We start from the raw sequence: 18999 nt of genomic DNA, 5'->3' as shown, positions 1-18999 counted from the left end.
AATTACAAAGAAGGTATGATATATGAGAAAAAGGAGGCTTTTATTTCATTGACCAATTTTTTGGGGTTGGGTTTGATGGTTTTTTTCCTACTTCAGAGCTTTAGAAAATATATTTGTGTGGGAGGATTGGGCACAATAGTTTTTAAAGTTTTTACAGTAAAGAGTTGATCTTGAAAATGAAATGCTAATAGCTTGAGATAAACACATGAAGTCTGCATAACCCTCTCAATGTGCTGCACTTCAATGCTGACCTTCAGCCTTTTTGCTGTTTTGGTCCTGGATATCTCTTCAGCACAAGCTGTCAGTTGCATGGAGAATTTTTATCCATACGAATAGTTTCCAGAATAAGGATGTGTCCAGTCCAATCATTTTCATGTCACCTTTCTCTCTAGAGGTGAAGACCTAGCTCACTAATCCTTTCTGCTACCTAACCTTGGCAGAATTTTAATTTTAATCTGCTCTCTGAGGAGATGCACAGGAAAATGCAAGGAATATTAATACATGGGCTGAACTAGGTTGAATGTGTAAAGGTGAAGTTTCTTTCAGTCAACTTGGATATATACCTATTTAACCGAATAGACATTATGAGTGCACTAAACCCCCTCTCTGCACAGAGATAGGCAAATTAGCAGAAAGGAAGATTGTGAATTAATTTAATCGCTTACACCTTCAGATTTCCTACCAAAAATCTACATACTTCTTCCATGCACTGAATATCTGAGCAAAAATAAATAATAATAAGCAAGGAGCATACACCATTTACTGATTTTTGTTCCAGTAACTTTTCAGAAACCAGAGAGCAGTCAAAAAAGCAGCTTGCTGCTGCCCTTACCTTAGCATACCTGCCTTTATGTTACAGAAACACAAATAGACAGAAACCAACTGTAGCAAAAAAAATCTGCCTAAAGAAAAGGCAGGAACAGTCCCAACAGGCAGTCATTCATAAAATGATCTCTTGACCTCTGTGTAACAAAAACTGCACACTAGTTCTAAGAAAGAGTGAAGTCAAATAGTCATTTCAGAGCTGCACCTTTGGCCAGTGGACCACAGGACTGCAGTCTGCACTGTCACACAAGGATTTCAGGCCACATAATTACATTCCAAGCACCGTTAGTCCTGCATTGACCATGTAAATCTGTTAAGAGAGAGAATAGGTCTTTTTTATAATGTCAGCTTCTGGTTTTTGCATAAGCCTCTGCAAAGTGGTCACTGCAGATCTACAGAGAGCTTCCTGATCACATACATCTGTCTCTCCACCTCCTTTCAGGTGCTAACTTTCATTAAAAGAAGCTTTAATTATATATTAATTTATTACTTATTTATCACATAGTGCTTTTCCATGCCAAGAACTGCTGAGCTTGCCATACATCTGCTATTTGATCTCTGGGAGGAAAGGAGGAAGGCTGTGTGTCCATGGATGGGAGGGGGCATGATCTGTATTGAGATGCAGCCCACATTATGAAAGACTTAGGTCACATCCAACACTTTTCAATCTCAGGAGAGGCTCTATTATAAGGCATGTTTGTGTTGTTCATACTCTCAGTATGATTTTGAGATGCTCCTCAAAAGTATTTGTAGCATTCTGCCATCACCTCTCCTTGGTAAAAAAGTTAGCATAAAGACAGTCTCACCTCTTCTTTTGCCTTTTATTTAAAAACACTGAAGCCCAAGCCTTCTTGGACCCCCACCAGTGTCCACAAGAGGATACTATGGTTCCTTTTGTTCAGAAACATGGAACCACCCCACTGCTCTCAGTTCAGGTCCTTCTGCAGGACTCTCATGAAGAGGAAGCACACTTGGCCTGATTTGCTGTGTACTTGCACAAGCTATCACTAGAGATAGGGGCTGGCTTTAATCACACAAAATTTGAACTGATACAGTGATGCAACTCTTTTCCTTCTATCTTTGTCTCTATAAGTCTAAAATAAGGACACAAAGCCTCCCTTCTGAAGAGTAGCCTCTGTTTCTCAGTATTCTTTCCCTGAGAAGAGATATAACAAAAAAAGAATGGTTTTCTTTCATAATGAAGAATACTTTCCAAAGTTTGTTTTTCATCATCACAGGCAGAATATTTGTGCTGACTGTCTGAAAAAGATCATAATCAGTAAATCTGCCAGGTTATGTACAGACTAGAGTTTTGGTCCAATTCTCTATATGATCAATCAATGTCAATTAAGAAATATACAATATTTGGCCCATGAAAGCATTTAAGTATTAACTTACATATTGGCACTTAAGTTTAAAAGGTTGACTAAAAACCTTATAAGAGGTTTAGATTACACCAGATTTTTCTTATTTCAGGTTGGTAATTTCCCAGGCTTAGGGGAAACCAAGGCACAAAGCCATACATGAAAATCTACATTTCAAATCAGGCAACACATCTTTTCTATTTATTCTCATCTTATAATTTTGTTTGGTAGGAACAGGGGTCTTTTGAGTCACAGCTTCTGTGCCACCTTGATGGCACGTGGCCCACAGATGAAGCCATAGCACAAAAACAACTTCAGGACATGGTTTTTGTAAAGAATAATTGAACATCTAATCCAGAATAAATTTTAGCTTGCCATTCAGTGTACTCTCCATTCATTACTATTCAGTGGAAGTGCCATACACACAAACAATAAAAAGTTTACTCTTGGTACTAGAATTCTCACCTCCAAGATGGCAAAACTCTAAAATGGAGAAAAAATAACTGCTGGAATGAATATTTAATGACTTCTTCAAGAGGTTAGCACAGGAAGGGAGGAGAACAAAGTTTGCCCTTAAAAGACTGCTCTTGTATAAGGTCAGTGAAATTTGTTTTACAGCTCTACTGAAATAAAACATAAATTCCCTCTTAATTAAATTGGTCCTTTCTTTGTTGCTGCCCTCAGACACACTGTGAAACACCTGAAACTTTCTGTGTCCTAAAGAAACAGGCTATATTCTTATGCAAGTACAGAAATAATTTTTTTGTAGTAAAACTCTTATTGTTCCATATTGTTTCCTCCTTCAACAAAGGAATTTAACACAACCCATTTGCACAAGCCAGTGTCCAGGAGCTACCTCAACTTTTCATTTCCTCTATACCTTGCTGGGCTATAACTATTGTATGTTTTCTGAATCTCACTGATCTTAGTGCCTTACAAAATGTTATTGCCTCAGAATTTACATAATTTTGTGTGCAGGAATCACAAAAAAAATACGACAAAATAAAGCAATGCTCTTTGAAGAGACATTAAAAGTACCACTGTGTAAGACAATCACCTCTCCAGCTCAATGAGCTAAAATTTCAAGTCGTAAGAATCTGTTTATATCTGAAAAAAAATAGCTCCTAATTCAAGACACTATAAAGAACAGTCACTTATTTATTTTCAAGACTGTTAGTCTTTCTATCTTTCATGTTTATCACTGCATTTCTCTTACTTTCCTGCCAGACCAGCCACATGGATAGAACACCACAGCAACTAAAGAAAGCTTCCACAGTCAAGTGCTGCTTGCTGGGGCTGCTCTGCTCCTCAGAAGTCCTTTTTCAGGCAGCACCTCATTGCTGCACCAAATTAATCACCAAAGCCCAGGTCTGGTAATGAAGTGCTATGGATTGGCAAAAGTTTGAAAGGAATAACATCTACTACCTGAAAGAAAAATGAGGTGAGGGCTCAGCCTGGGAAAATTAGCACAGCAGCTCTGCCAGAGGCCAGTCATCCTCTGGAGCAGTTATTGGTGAAGTTAGCTAAGTCTCAAAACCCTGTGGTTCATTTTTGGCCTGTGCCAAAGAGTCATGTCTACAGTTGCACTTGAAACCCAGAACTGCATGGATCTTGGGTTGCCATTTGCCACAGGTTTGGTGAAACAAACTATTCTCAAATGCTGGCATCAGCCTGATCTTTGTTAGTACTCACAGAGGCTGAGATTCAAATGCAGGCTACTCTTTAGTCTATTTTCATCCTTCCCCTTTCTAAGCCTCTCATAACTTTTATCATGTTCTGAAGGAAAAATCGTGCTGTTTACCCCATCATCCAAGTAGTTAAATTAATTATATTCTATCTCAAAAGGTTTTTGCATTTTGCCACTGTAAAATCAGATAGCACATTTGGGAGATAGGACAGACAGATGTCTTTGGCTTTGAAGCAAAACAAGAGGAAGGGGAAAGCACATAAATGCATAAATATGGCAATTCCTGAGTCCCACTGAAAAGCCCTGCAGAAACATTCAGCATGTGTCTCCTGTGACATTTGAGACTCAATCCAAGACTGCTATAGCAGTCAGACTCTTAATGCTCCACTGAGAGCTTTGCTCCACTCAAACTCCTCAGCTCTCTGGAGAGGAAGAGTCAGCAGCTCCCCTGCAAGGCAGTGCTGGTCCAAGCTCAAGATAGATCAGGTGCAAGAAATCATCCAGCTCCAAACAGACCATCTCACTTCTTGCAGAATGGATACCTTGATGCTGAGGTGGAGCTTGGCTGTTTGCAGAGTAAGCCCTGCTGCAGGAGCTCATTCAGGACAATTTTGCTCTGAATCCACCAAAGTTACACTATTTTTCTTTCAGTTATTATTACTGCAGCTGAAAGCAGAATCAATGCCAAGCAGATTGAATTGCTGACTCAGCAATTGGGAGCTCAATAGAAAAAAATGCATGCCCTACCCTTTTATTAGAAATTTATCTCCCAGCAATAAAAATGAGAGAAAATTAAGAGTATATGGTGATATTTCTTACTAAAGCATTACCAAGTATGTCAAGTGCTGAACACATAGTGCATAAACACATCAATCTCTGCCTCTCAGTTTTTTCTAAAACAAGATATTCTCCTATCTCTCTAGGCATTACATTTTACTTACTTTCAGGACAGTAGAATTGCCTAGATTCCATGGCCTTTTTCAGGATCATAATATGAGCCAATAAGCAAAACATATCCTTTCAAGATTTTGTATTTAAAAATAATTTCTAACAATATCAGATCCATGTCTCTGCATTATCACAGGACATTACTTAACAAATTTTTGCAGAGTAAGCAAGGAATGTGTTTCATTTGATTTCCTTTACATTTCAGACACCTGTAAATATACATACAGAGAAACCATAGAACATAAACATGTTTATAATAAAGCATGCTGTGGGAATTCATCTCATCCACTTATAAACAGAGACTCAAATTAAGGTAGTTCAAAAGAAAACACATGTCATTCTATCATAGGTGTCTAAGGCAAGTGTAATGAAGCTGAGTTGGCTCAGTCTAGATGTCTGACATTAAGATGCCTGAAATTAGAGAAGATGAAGACCCACTGCTGTGTGGCAGACCAAGAGAAAAGATTTGGGTCACTGTGGAAGGACTGGGACCACCTGTATGAAATAACTTTTGTTACAAACTTCAGAAGATATATAATACTCCCTGTTATTCTTGGGGAATTAGGTTCCCTGACCACAGGAAACAAAAAGGATTTGTAAGAGCAGAATATATTGTTATTCATTTAGTGAAGCAATTTGTTTGTGAGATCATGTACAACACTCCAGTGCTCAAATTCCCTCTCCTGTGACAAATAAGCTACTGTATGAAATAAGAAATTACTATTTATCTGCATCTAAAGCACAGGACAATTTGTAGGTGTGCTGGGCAACAACAAACTTTCAGTAATAGACTGATCCCATAGCCCAAGCATGAGAACTGTTTCTAACCAAAATTACTTCTGCATATCACACTTTACCCAAGCCTCACCACACTGACCTTATCAGTGTCTCTCATTTAGGATTTATTCTTGTGTGTTACATCAGAAATCTATAGATTTTTGATACCAAGAAAGCTGAGCTGGACGTTCCCCAAGACTTTTAGATGGCAATATTGAGAGAAATAACTATAATAACTAGGTAGGACAGCAACTTATTTAAAAAAAAAATTAAAAAATAAAAAAAACCACAGAGCTGCCCATTTTTACATTGATTGTCAGAAAATTTATGTATTTTTAAAACACAAGTTTCACCAGTAGGGGAAATGGGATGGGGTATGTGGGTACATGAAGAGCTCAAACTCTCTTCCAGGAATGAAAATCTGGACATGGCCAACAATCTGCTAGCTGTGGAAAACCCTACACCATGAGAACTAACAAGCAGTCTAAATAAAGAAATCAGTATAGATAGTAAGGTCTTCCCTGAATTCAAGGTAACAGAACACCTTTATGTAGGCAACAAGGCTTTTAACCATCAGTCATCAGTTAATTCATAGTTACCATAGCAGAAACAACTGAAGCATTTCAAAGAGTGTCACTTCAGAATTGCTGCCAGAAATTGGAGATGAAGGCTTATCAGCATGGAAAACACAAATCTGGCACAGACCTCATGCAAACTAACAGTGGCAAGAAAAGCAAGAGGCTGAAGTTCAAATGCCCTTTTTTGCTCTGTTCCACCCTGCTTTGATATTTTAATTTCTAAGTTTGAATTGCTGGAACACAGTGGCTGGTCCTTTGCCTTAGCCAGTGTTTGTCTGGCAGCTACCAAAATGCAGCTTGGCCTGTAGTTCCACTTTCCAGGCATTACAAAAATACAAATGTGTAAACAGTAAACATAATCATTCATTGAGCTAATATTCTTCCTATTAATCTCTGTTATGAAAAAAAATTTCTATATCTGCTAGCTAGGGACTTCATTAGAAATATAAAATCTATGAGGAAGACTAAATAATAATGTGACTAAAGAAATACTTCCATGAATATCTTACTTAATAAAGTGAATATTCAACAACCAGCTCCAACAGGATGCTTCAGTCAACTGTGCTTGCAATACAAAAAATCAGAAACATCTTCTCCATGTTAAAGGTCAGTTACAGAAGTTGTGGTAGTGAAATTAGGATGGTCTACAGATAGAAGCATGGCAAATTGTGTAGGGGAAGATGATGTTCTGCCATGACACTGATTTATATAATTAGAAAAAAACAGATGAGCTTTCCTGCACACAAACTTCAGAATGCAGGGTTATTCTTTGTGGTTACATATCATATTGCATTATCACCTTCAGTTACTTCCACAGGGCATAAATATTTATTCCACTGACCATTCCAACTCCCTAGAATGAATGCCATCTACTACGTAAAACAATTTTGTTTATAGCCTGGGCTTTGCTTCTACCAGCACAAAGTCTTTTTATATCTCTATTACAGTAGATATATTATGCCTTTTTTCTGCATTGCTGTTGCCTAATGAAACCCTTCCCAAAAATTGTGCCATGCACTCTAAAACCACAGTAGGAAGCATTCTTGCATTGAAAGTTTTGTTACCTAAATAAAGAAAACAAGAGGAGAATGAAAAAGAGGGCATGTTTCAGCTGGGGAACTGAGACAAGACTGATTTGCTCAAAAGTATTTTCTGAAGACTTACAATAAATCAGTGGCAAAAGGTCTGATTCCATATTCCCTATTCAATCTCAAACTTTCCTTTTTTTTATTATTTCCTCTTCTACATGATATTACTTACCCATACACATGAGCAAGATAACTATCACAACCATTATGCTCTGCTACTCTATAGCACTAAGGATGAATAAAAATGCAGGCTATGGAGTGGATCAGTTTTATACTGTGCTTTCCAATGTCACAGATCTCCACCCAAAACTGCTCTGCATCACTGTTTCCATAGTAACAAGATAACATGAGAGGCTCTGGTGTATGCTACTGGCTGAAAGAGTCCAAGCTCAAGATGAGAATAACATATTGGACTTTGTAAATGAATTCAGATTTGTGCCTTTCATGCAAAATATATCCCTGAATTATGCACCAACTTGAATAGTGAACTTATTCAATTTGATGATAGTAAAAATTTTAGATAGAAAACAGGTTTTTATGTGTAACAAGGAGCTGCAAATGCTTTTCCTTTTAGATAAAGACAACAGATTCCCATGCCAAACTAATAATTTTTATAGTAAATTGACAGGAAGGAATTACGTGGTGGTACTGGCTTTTAAGGACCAGCAAAAGACTGTAGAGAATTTTAATATAGATTAGTCCCCCAAAATATAGCTGTTGGCTGAGGAAAAGGTGTGATGTGAGATCATTCCATAGTACAGATGTAATGGTAACAACCCATGTGTCTCCACATCCCAGCAATTGAGATCTGGGAGATGACAGACAAGAGAACCAGAAGAGCCCAATGAGAGGACAGCAAGCTACAGTGGAGCTGTGAAATAGGAGCAGGTACAATGGAAAAGGAACTGATTTGTGTGATGTGGTCAAATATATGGGAATATATATGTGGAGGCTGTAGGACAGGAGAGAGGCAATAGTACTACAAAGGTACTTAAGACAAAAATCGCATACAAGTTGCAGACAAATAATACACATTGAGTTCCAGGAACCATTTTTACCACTCCTAAAAATTTGACCTGAGGTACAGCAATACCAACAAACCTCTTCCCACTGCTGAGCTCCAAAACCCACAACATAAGATCACTTCCTGATCTTATTTTTGGAACATTTTTCAGGATATCAGTTGTTTCATAGAATAGTTTGAAGTGCAAAGTACATGTAATAGGTTGTAAAACATTGGAAACTTTCTGACTGTCTCCCTGTGTGGCAGGAATGTGATTGAAATACTGTAATATGATGCATTCTTATAATTCAATTACTTTTTTCATATATTCTGGCTGTTTGTCTTTTTTGTCTACGTTTTGATGTCTGAAAGTTCAATTGATTCAAAAAGTCTATGGAGTTGGAAAAACTTCCCTCTGACTTGCAGAGATGTGCATGGCTGGACTTGTATTCTCCTGCCATATGTATCTCCTTTAATGGTTCTGACTTCAAGGGGCTGACAGCATTTCTTCATTTGATCAACAGCCTGAGCAGTTGCTACGTGCTCTGCTGTGTACAATGGAAGGGGCCTGGCAGTGCTACCTCTCTCAAAAAAAGCAATAAGAAAAAATAACTTCTTTCCCATCTCTTCATCTGTGTTGGATGTCACTGAATCCAGAGTGCAGCTCCTCACGGCCACGCTGGAGCAGCAGCAGCACCGTGCTGGTGAGGTCAGCAGCACAGGAGAGCACAAAGGGGGCACTTGCATCAGCCAGTACACAGCCAGTCCAGAAGAAACCAAATTACCTCCCCTAAAACACTGGGAAACCCTCACTGCAAGGAAAGTCTTCTGTTAAATGCTCTTTTCTTCTCTCAAAATTTTGCTTCACATCATTTGTGAGGGGAACATAGGGGAACCTTTGTAAAATCATGCAAGCTGGGGATAGACTTGGGTGAAAGTGTGAAAGTGTAGCTGTATAGTCTACTGTAAAATAGTTTTTCACATAAAATAATGCATTCTCCTATTCCTGTTCCATTCAGGCTGGTGAGGACTCAAGTGGCTCTAAAGAGACAAGAACTTGCAAAAGGTACACACGTGAACTGAGTTTCAGCAATAATGTTTCTCAGGGGCTGGTTATGCTCCCCAGTTTTAAAACACCACTCACTTATTGAAGGATGATAATTGAAGTGAAGATGAGTATAATCATGTATCTGTATGTGAACAAAAATGAGATTTGCACCAAGGCATCCAGTGTCTCACTTTTCTCCCAGTGAACCAGTCCTCTGACCTGCCCCGTTAAATCTTTTCTTCTTCCTCCCTCACTGGCAGCTCTGAGCATCCTTTTCATCCAGAGGTCTCTGCCATTTCAGGCTCTACTGCTGACTTTTGCTCTAGCCCTGCTCAGGTTTCTAGGGAGTTCAGAAATTACCTTATGTTTTACAGAATTCATTCAACCTTTCAAACACAGTAAGGAATTTCAGAATGCAGTGCCTGTCCATAATATGGCACACCACAAATCTTCCTGCCCTACCTGCAGATTATACAGCTGACATGTATTTAACCTGCAGCACATGCAAGAGCAAGAAACAGCTAGAACTTTGCCTCTGAGTATGGACATGAGAAATATGAAAATCTGGTAAAGTATTATGGAACTAAGCTTTCAGTAGAAAAGTGACATTATAGTAATGCTGATAAATTGACTATCATGCCAGTTAGGACCTGCTATGGAACTTGTTCACCCTTTGCCTTGCAATGAACTTGCTGGAAGAGACAATCTTAACCTGCACCAAGGGAAATATAGGTTGGATAAAAAAGTTTTTTACAGAAAGACCGATCACCATCCCTCGATGTGTTTAAAAAAGACTGGGTGTGGCACTCAGTGCCATGGTTTAGTTGAGGTATTAGGGCATGAGTTGGACTTGATCTTGAAGGTCTCTTCCAACCCAGTCATTCTGTGATTCTGTGATACCAACAGGACTCCAGTCTCCAACCCTAAGCTTGATTTATCCCCACAACAGCAAACTGGAATGATATTCTTTAAAATGAGATTACTCAGATTTGCTGGGTGAGATAAGTAAAGCAAAACCTTTGGAAGCAGTTTCACTCCTTCACAGGGAGAGTTTGAAGGGGATGCTTTTGTAGTGTTTTTTTGTTTTACTGAGGGATTTTTTTTTTTGACAGTCTTTATTTGCAAGCCAGCAAGTTTCAGTGGCCTCCTGCATTACATTGACCCTACTTCATTCGATCTCCAGACAATTATTCTTCTGTTCATCACTTCTAGATGCTAGGTTTGAATCTGATCCTTGTTGCAGATCATACCCCAAACTACTGTCCCAACTCCCTGCTTCCTTCCTGTGTTACATCCCTTTCTGTTAGGGAAGAGTGTAATTTTCTAGAAGCAGGCAGGATAGCAAAAAGTCACTTTCCTTTTTACTATTACAGTACACAGAATGTGCACAACAAACTGAAATAAACAAACCAAGTGACTGTATCAGAGTCCCTGGTATGGAACAAAATAATATATTTCTTTCATCAGGATTCCCACCTGTGACCTGACTTTGTCTATGAACCCTGGATGCAGTTTGTATTGTTAGATGTCTGCAATGCAATGGTGTGGGGTGGATATCAAAAGGTTTTCTTAATAACGAGCTAAATGGAAAATGGCATTTAAAGGTGAAATAAATTTTAAAAATTTTAAATACTTGGTTTAGGCTAAAATATAAAAAATCTTACTTTTTAGGGTTGTCTTAAAATACTTGGGGGCTTGGGGGTTGTTTAGGAGCAAAATATTAATTTGATTTCTCCAATGCAATCCAGACATAAATGGATCAAATGTGGAAAATATATGGCAGATATTTACTTCTAGAAGAATTACAAAATTAGGGGGTTAGTTCCTCCTGTTGATCGTGGCAGGGTTGTATTAATTGCCCAAATGGCTTAAGATACAGTCCTCTGTAAGGAATAAAACCATGTGATGAAAAATAACATCAGTAAGAGAAGAATGCTCTAAGGAACACATTGAGAGAATGGCAAAAGTATTTTAGTACATATTTTAATCCCTGACAGTTATGTAAAAAATATTTAGAATGTCTATATGCTTCTATATGAGTTTTTTTGGTGGTTTTTTTGTTGTTGCTGTTGGTTTTTTGGGGTTTTTTTAAATTCTTCAATAATATCATGTCCTCTTATAATCAGAACAAGCAAAAAACCTCCAACTAAAGCCAGTTAAAATTTCACCATCCAGATCTTTTCCTTTAACCTCCCTGAAAGTGCAGGTCATTTTTGTGGACAGGTAAGAATTTTGCACTCAGTAGGGGCTCTGTAGCCCCATGGAAGAAATCCTCTAAAAAATTAGAATAATTATGATTATGCTAGTCCTCAGGTTACAGAAGAAGCCACATGCTTATTTTCCTGGAAGACTACTGGAAATCAGTACTATTTATCTTAAGAGTGAGTTCTTTGAATAAGAAAGAGCAGGGAAACTTTTGTATCAGTATTCTTGGAAGTTTTGCATGTTATATTTCATAAGCCTCTGTATTTCTCTTGGTAATGTCTGGGATCTGAGTTTCACAGAATAGATAACTATCCAGATCTTTGAGAGAGAAATCATCTAGTTAGCATGGACATCTAGAATATGTTCATTATTTTCCTTCTCCTTTATTTTTTAACTCATTCTGTACCACACAGAAAGTTGTCATAGGCTTGAAGCTGTTAATGTCATAATATCATATTAAACTGAAAATTGAGACATATAAAGTTATATAGATACTCATCCTATATTCCTGGTCTTCTTGTCTAAAACATAGCAACTTCAAAAACTTTAATTTCAGAGAAAGTCTCAAGCATGGTCTGCTTTCCTGTGTTGGTTAGGAACTTGGTTAGACTTACACTTAACCAACTCTTCAGGAAAAAGAAAGAGAGAGAAAAGTAACATTATACATCCTCCATGGGTTGTATACTGTCAGTTACTCTGGAGGATTAGAAATCCAATCTTTTGCCCTGTAAAATCTTCCTATGGTTGTTTTGCAAAGAGCACAGTTTATCTTCAGGTATTACAAATTAATTGCTTCAATAGCTCTTCAGCTCAGCCCCAATTCCTGCAGACTCAGTTCTCCTTAATGCTTGTTGCATTTATGGATTTCCTGTGTCCTTTCTAGAGACAGGTCTGTACAATACTGGTGGCTGCAGTCTGTCAGCTCCTTCTCCTGGTGTCCCACCTTGCTGCCCAGGAACCTGCTGTTGTGTGACTCAGTTTTCATCACAGTGTGTAGGTGAGAACAGAGGGTCACAAAGAGCACATGGAGTGTTTAGGGGAAGAGTACAGAACCAGACACAGTGCAGGACTAATACTTTGTGATGTGCCTGCAGCATTTTCCAACCAGAGGTTTAGAGAATTACCCTACTAAAGACTGAATCATATCAATTATATCTAGTAGCTACATATATATATATATTTCATTGTCTTGTGTGTATGCACATATATATATGCATAAAAACCTAAAAATCCACTTATATTTTTGTCTCCATAACACTTTGTGTGGAAAAATTTTAGGTACTGTTTTGCTGCATAGTAATTTTCAGCTTTTGTATTGTAAAAAAATGGTAGAAAATTATTCTCCATCCCCTTCTCTGATTGTGATTTTCTAGTTCTCTCTCATATTCCTACTGTCTCTATTTCAGTGTCTCTTATCTGAAATAAAAGGTCATCATTTATTTAGCATATGCTCACATAGAGATCTGTTTCATTTTTATTGCCATACTTCTTGCTCTTCTGACTAAATACATTTTGGTCAAGGGGGATATCGAAAATTTTTGGCAGTGTTTAATATGTGAGTTCACCAGTGATTTACAAAAAAATCCCCACACATCTGTGTTCTGATCTTCTGGTCTCTGCCTCCTCCCTGACAGCATGAAATCACCACAAACCAGCATGGTAAGGAGGATCTTCTTAGAGCTAGCTGGTAGCAAATACTCAGAGCAAGGAAATGAAACCACAAAATCCCATCCTTCTCTGGGATTTCATGAGCTCCAGATCAGGAGTAAAATAAAGTGCTCTCATGAAGAGCACTCCGTGGCATCATATATAAAAAACTGTATTGTAAACAGATCACACACTGGATTTGGGAAAATTCTGCACATCCTTCTCAGCTCCACAGGAGGTGAACCTAAAGGTGCATCTCCTCCCAAGTGACACCTGGACTGGGGAAAGCATCCAACCCTCCTCAATGGGTCCTGAGGGACTTTTTGTTAAGTTTTTTGAAAGCTTTTAAAGAAGATATAGAGAGTGTCTCGAGGAATAACAGGCACTCTTCAAAGGGAAGAAACCTGGACTTAAATCCCCAAAATTTAGGAGCTAAACTGAGGTTTTCTGCATGGTGGTAAAAAGCTCCAACTGTGAGTTGCAACACAAAGGGAAAAGAGTTTATACTTTGAAAAGCAAAACAAAAGTTTGGTTAAAAGAGGGGGGGCATCAGAAGTTATTCTTTACTCTCAAATTCCCAATGTAAAAACTTAATTTTTGTAAATTTGTATGAATAAAGATGGACAATTGTACACTATACAGTGACACTTTTTCAAGAGCAGAAAGGCAAGACTTTCCTATTTTTCCTGACATGCACAGGTTTCAGAACTGAGATTTCTAACCCAGCATAGCAGAACAAAAGTAGAGAAGTTTTGGCCAACAAGTTGTAAAATCTAGCAACAGAGAAAGACAGGATTTTTTTTGCCTTTCTTTCTCCCTTGCTTTGTTGATAAATTTCTCCTCTAGATATTGGAAATGAACAGAGCAAAAGGAAAGGTGGGCTTGAATTCAGAAACCTGAAGCTTTGATCTTTAAAAAAGTTAAAAGTCAGAGCACGGAGAGTACACATATCACTAGGTCAGGGGAAGTGATGTCACACTCATAATGAGCAACAACAATGCTTCTGAAAAAAACAACTTCAAAAAATGCCCCCTAGATATTAGATCAAGGGGTAAGTTTGCATGTTAACTGCCTCCAAGCAATCTTTTATATTAAACTACTTCATGTGCAAGACTTCCAGATCGTTTACAGGGCAAGTGCTTAGGAAAGTAGGGGCTTTCCAAGTGCCTGAAAAGATTGTCTGACTGATTGTCTGTCTACAGGTTTTCTTTTAAAGCTATTTTAAGTATATGATCCCATCCCAGCTATTTAACTCAGGAACCTGCCAATCACACACTGCCTAATTGAACTCTTGGATGCTGTAGGATTGCCAGCCACAAAGCATATGAACAAAAATCTGAAGAAAGGGTTTTCTGCTGCTATTTCATTCTTCAAATCCAATTTGAAAAGGTCAAATTTCAGATTGTGCAGCCCCATTGAGACTCAGGGACTAAACTGGGACAATCAAACAAAAATTAAAAGCTAATCTTTTTCTTCCATTTTTGAAAAGCAAGAGGAGGTCTTTAATACTAGTTACTTTCTGGGGCTGATTGCAAGGTCTTAGGGAGGGGAAAGGACAATGAAAACTGAAAAAGGGAGACATGAGTCAGTTTTTGTACTGCTGAGCTGATAAATGATGACTGACTGACTGTATGACATCCCCTTCCGAGACACTTGTAATCCTGCTTTGTCTTGCTTGATTTCTTTTTCTTCAAAGAGAAGATAAGGAAAAACAAACAGAATTAGGGTCTAAATAAGGGAAAATACTTCTGGAATATTTTCTATATGAGACTAGAAATCAACTGTATTTCACAATGTTTGGACTGTGGTTCTGAGCCAAAGCCCCCTGAGGTTAAGTGAAAACCTCCTTGATTTCAACATATCAGAACCTAAACCTCAGTGCTTTACGGAAATGAGAGTGGCAGTATTTATCTTGGCATGCATTAAACAAATTTAAACTACTTACTTAATCAGCATACAAATGCATTATCATTGTTTCCATGTTTATTGATTGACTGCATAAACATGTGAGACCTCAACTAGCATAAAACCTTAGGACTCCATCAGCTCCAGTGGAGTAGTGAGAGTTAATGTCAGCAGAGAGGTCTGAACAGTGCAGGAGAAGGGACTTTACCCAGTCATGGCCATCCATGCTCTTCAATGAAATATGATTGAGTGAGCTCATGATATTGGCTGAAGAGAAGTTACTCTAAGGAAGAAAAAGCATTTGACCACATATGCTCATGTAGCTGGTGGTTTGCAATTGTAATTACCCTCAAATGTTATCAGCAGTATGTATTTGATATTTGAGGGGTAAATGAGTGTTAATTCTCTTGACCTTATTTACAGAACTTCTTCCATCCTGTGAGCACTAGTGACAGTCAGGCTGCACATTTTACAGAGCTATCTACTGGATGCTTTACTTCTAGTGATTTTTTTTTCACCTGAGGCACTTCAGTCATGGAACTTCAGCAATCAATTTTGGCTCAAAGCAGCACAGGCCTCAGTCACAGAGAAGCAAGTATTTGCATGCAAGCTTGCTATTAAAGCACCAGGGAGAAGAGTGAATACACAAAAGCTTAAGAAATTGGAATCTGGGTTGAATCATCACACAGTCAGTTAAATTACTAGCCCTGTAATTAGCCTTTTTGGAGGTCTCTTAATTGTTAATCCCTTTGCTGGTTATAATTGCTTTATTGAATCTAAATTAATCCAATTTTTAAAGAAATAATCATACAATTCTAATGGTTACATAAAATTAAAAATATGGAAACTACTTTGAGAACTAATTTAGATTAGACTCTGTTGAAAAAATTAGTCTTGGGAATCGTATTTTTTTTCTGTTTTTTTTTGCAGGAACATTGTGTTGCAAGGATAAGAGGGGTTAATATTTCATTTACACAGTGTATGCAAAACAGTTTTATTTAAAAATTCACTAGATTGGGAGTATCCACTGCATATGGAGAGCAAGTCAGTGCCAAATCAGAACTGGATCTATGCCAAGGAAAGAGAGCCAGGGGTTAGACATCTGTAAAGTGTTGGATGGGATGAAGACAAAGGTAAAACACTTTGGTTCATTATACATCTAGGCTATTTCCTAGCCAGTCATATAAATCAAAATTTTCAGACCAAAACCACCATATCTAAAGATGGACATTTGCATATTTTTCAGTGCACAGTAATTTTATTGGGTCCCATAAGGACTGACTTAACCTGAGCACATACCACTGAAATACCCAAGGTCTTATCTGACCCAGTCTGGGATAGAAAAAAAAAATATCATCCAGGTGTCTGGGACTTCCAACACTACCAGGAATTACCTCATTATCCCACAGCACTATTCTTTATTCCTCATCAGATAAAGAGTATGGGGGGAAGGACATGGAAACATGAGAAGGAGAACAGATAAAAGGAAACTAGGGAGAAGAAAAACGTGTTGAGTCTTAATTGAACTTGGAGAGGAAGCAGGAGGAGAAAAATATAGTTGGATGGTTTATGATTTATTCTCTTTAGTGATCTATGTTTGCAGTGGATTGAAACGTGCTCTTGTTCCTAATATATATTTTATTCCTTGTTTATCAAGTGTGAAGTCAAGGATGAACAAGTTGAACAAGTTATGACACCTCTTTAGAGTCAATCTCCATGAGGAGTTATGTTGTAAAGCCCAGTGAGCAGATTAACATTTTCCAAGGAGTTACACATCATTCTACCCTGAGCCTCAGCTCAAGGAATACACCAGTACACCAGTTTAGTGTGTTAAAATAAACATTTAAATGTATTAAATTTATATTATCCTTTACATGCATAATGTGAAATCTCCATGCTTCACCAAGAAACCATCACTGAGCACAAGAAAATAAATTGAGGCTAAATCTGGAAAGAGAAAGGGGAAAGGAAGAGCAGAGCCAGATGCACAAACCAATGGAAATACAATCCTCTTTCTTTTTCTCCATTCACATATAAAAGAAGGGAAAGATGGCCAAGTTTGGAGAGTAGAGAACCAGCACAATGAGTAGAGATGACTGGTAACATGTCTCCAAGGTTTCATAAATAATTGTAACTGTTGAGCCAAACTTTGAACTTTGATTCCTGTTTGTGGACCATTTCACTGGCTTTGAGAGAATTTCTGTGGATTCTATGTCAACATGCACATTTAAAATTCCATATTCATATGCAGGTATGTATCATCTTTTATGCAAACTCCTTGGGATGAGTTGAGGCACCAGTAGGCTCCTGCAGTATACATGAGTAATTAGAATACTGTCACAATTAGCCCTGATGAAAGTGAAATGAGGGTTTGAAATGAGCCCAATATACCTCTATGTCCAGTTGCCTTTCAAAAGCAAGTGTGTAATAAAAATGTTATCTTTAAAATACAGCTCTCTATCTCTTACATACAACTGAAAAACAGACATTTCAGCAATGAAGCTTGACAGCTGCTCAGAAGGACTGTGTGTCTCTACATACTGCTCTCTTCACTTGGTTATGATGCCATCAGTAACTCTGCACTTATGGAACTTTCAACTAAATGTATTTTAACTTGTGCACAGAGGAGGATTCTACAATATGCAGCTATCAAATGGTTCATTGTTAAAATACACTTTTTTTTTCCATGATCACAAATTTCATAACTCTATAGACCAAAAAATCTGTGTCATCTGGAGGTATGTCTCAAAGTCCACATATGTATTTAATGCTATTAACATGTTGAGACAAAGTTTTTTTAGGTTCTGCAAGACTCTGCATGATATGTTCATCATTGAACTGGTAGGTGATTAAGTTCTTTTTTGCATTTGAAAATTATACTAAGCTAAAAAGACTTCAAACCCATCAGAGTGCAGAATGTACATTTTAAATTATCTTGGTGCACAGCAGAAATCCGAATGCAGCTAAGCAATTAAGTGAATTCACATGTACCTATGCAAGCAAAATTACCTGCACAAATATAAAAAAGAGAATGACTCACGAAACACAGTGCAGACAGAATCTGGCAATTAGAATGGATCACAAAAAAGCAATAAAATTGTATAATTGCCTAAGAAGCAATCATGTTGCATTAGATAAAAGTTGTACATTATATGTTAATCACTCAAAATATTCCTTCCTTTCTACTCAGAGCTGGTAATTCTTTACCTGGATCCCTGTGACCACTGCAGGTTATCTCATGTCAATACAATACATGAACCAGCTGGAGAAAGTCCCAGAACCTGAAATAAAAATGAACTTTAAAAACTTTTCTAGCATAAGACTTTGCAAAGCCTGGGCTTGTAAAGTTTAATCCAGGAGGGGAAAACTAGGAGCAGGTTTGACACCAGCTCTCAAATTTTCAGAAAGATTTTTTGTGAAAGCAGACAATGAATTGTTTTCGATAATCTCTGAAAAACAGAGAGGAAGAATTAGGTTAGAGGTGAGAGAAATAATACAGTGTGAAAGGCCAACTAAGCAATGAGTAACAGACCTAGGGAGAGTTTTCCTGGTTACTAGAAATTTTAAGGAGGAGCCAGCCAAGCAACAGTGAGGACTGGTTTTCCGTATCATTCCTCTTTCAGAGTACACTTTTGATTTAGTTGATCTCATAAATACTGCATTATTATCAAACAGTATGCAACTTTCTACCCTTGTTCTATTGTATAGATTGTGGTGCTAAACATTTATCTCTGTTAAGAGCACTATAATGTAAGCAGCATATGAAAAATGAAAGTAAAATGAATGCCTTAAGCAAGGAATTGAAATCTCTTCAACTAGGCAGCGTGCTAATGACTACAGGAGAGGAGTTGAAACTGGACAAATAAGGGTTTCCCAGAGATTTTTCACAGTAGACCATTGCTTTCTGTCCAAATATTTAATTGA

General features: G+C 37.7%; 1 long non-coding RNA gene across 3 annotated transcripts in view; it reads right to left on the bottom strand.

Moving 5' to 3' along the window:
- LOC130250041 (uncharacterized) overlaps positions 1 to 18530 on the bottom strand; it is a 108589-nt gene extending 90059 nt beyond the window's left edge. For all 3 annotated transcript variants that reach the window (XR_008839885.1, XR_008839884.1, XR_008839886.1), the window contains exon 1: positions 18283 to 18530. This is a non-coding gene — a long non-coding RNA (uncharacterized LOC130250041). The remainder of the gene's footprint in view (positions 1 to 18282) is intronic.
- Between the last annotated feature and the right edge of the window lie 469 nt (positions 18531 to 18999).

Source organism: Oenanthe melanoleuca, chromosome 2, assembly GCF_029582105.1.
Source record: "Oenanthe melanoleuca isolate GR-GAL-2019-014 chromosome 2, OMel1.0, whole genome shotgun sequence".
NCBI lineage: Eukaryota > Metazoa > Chordata > Aves > Passeriformes > Muscicapidae > Oenanthe > Oenanthe melanoleuca.
Note: the sequence above shows the minus strand (reverse complement) of the source record. Positions and strands in the feature narration are given on the sequence as shown.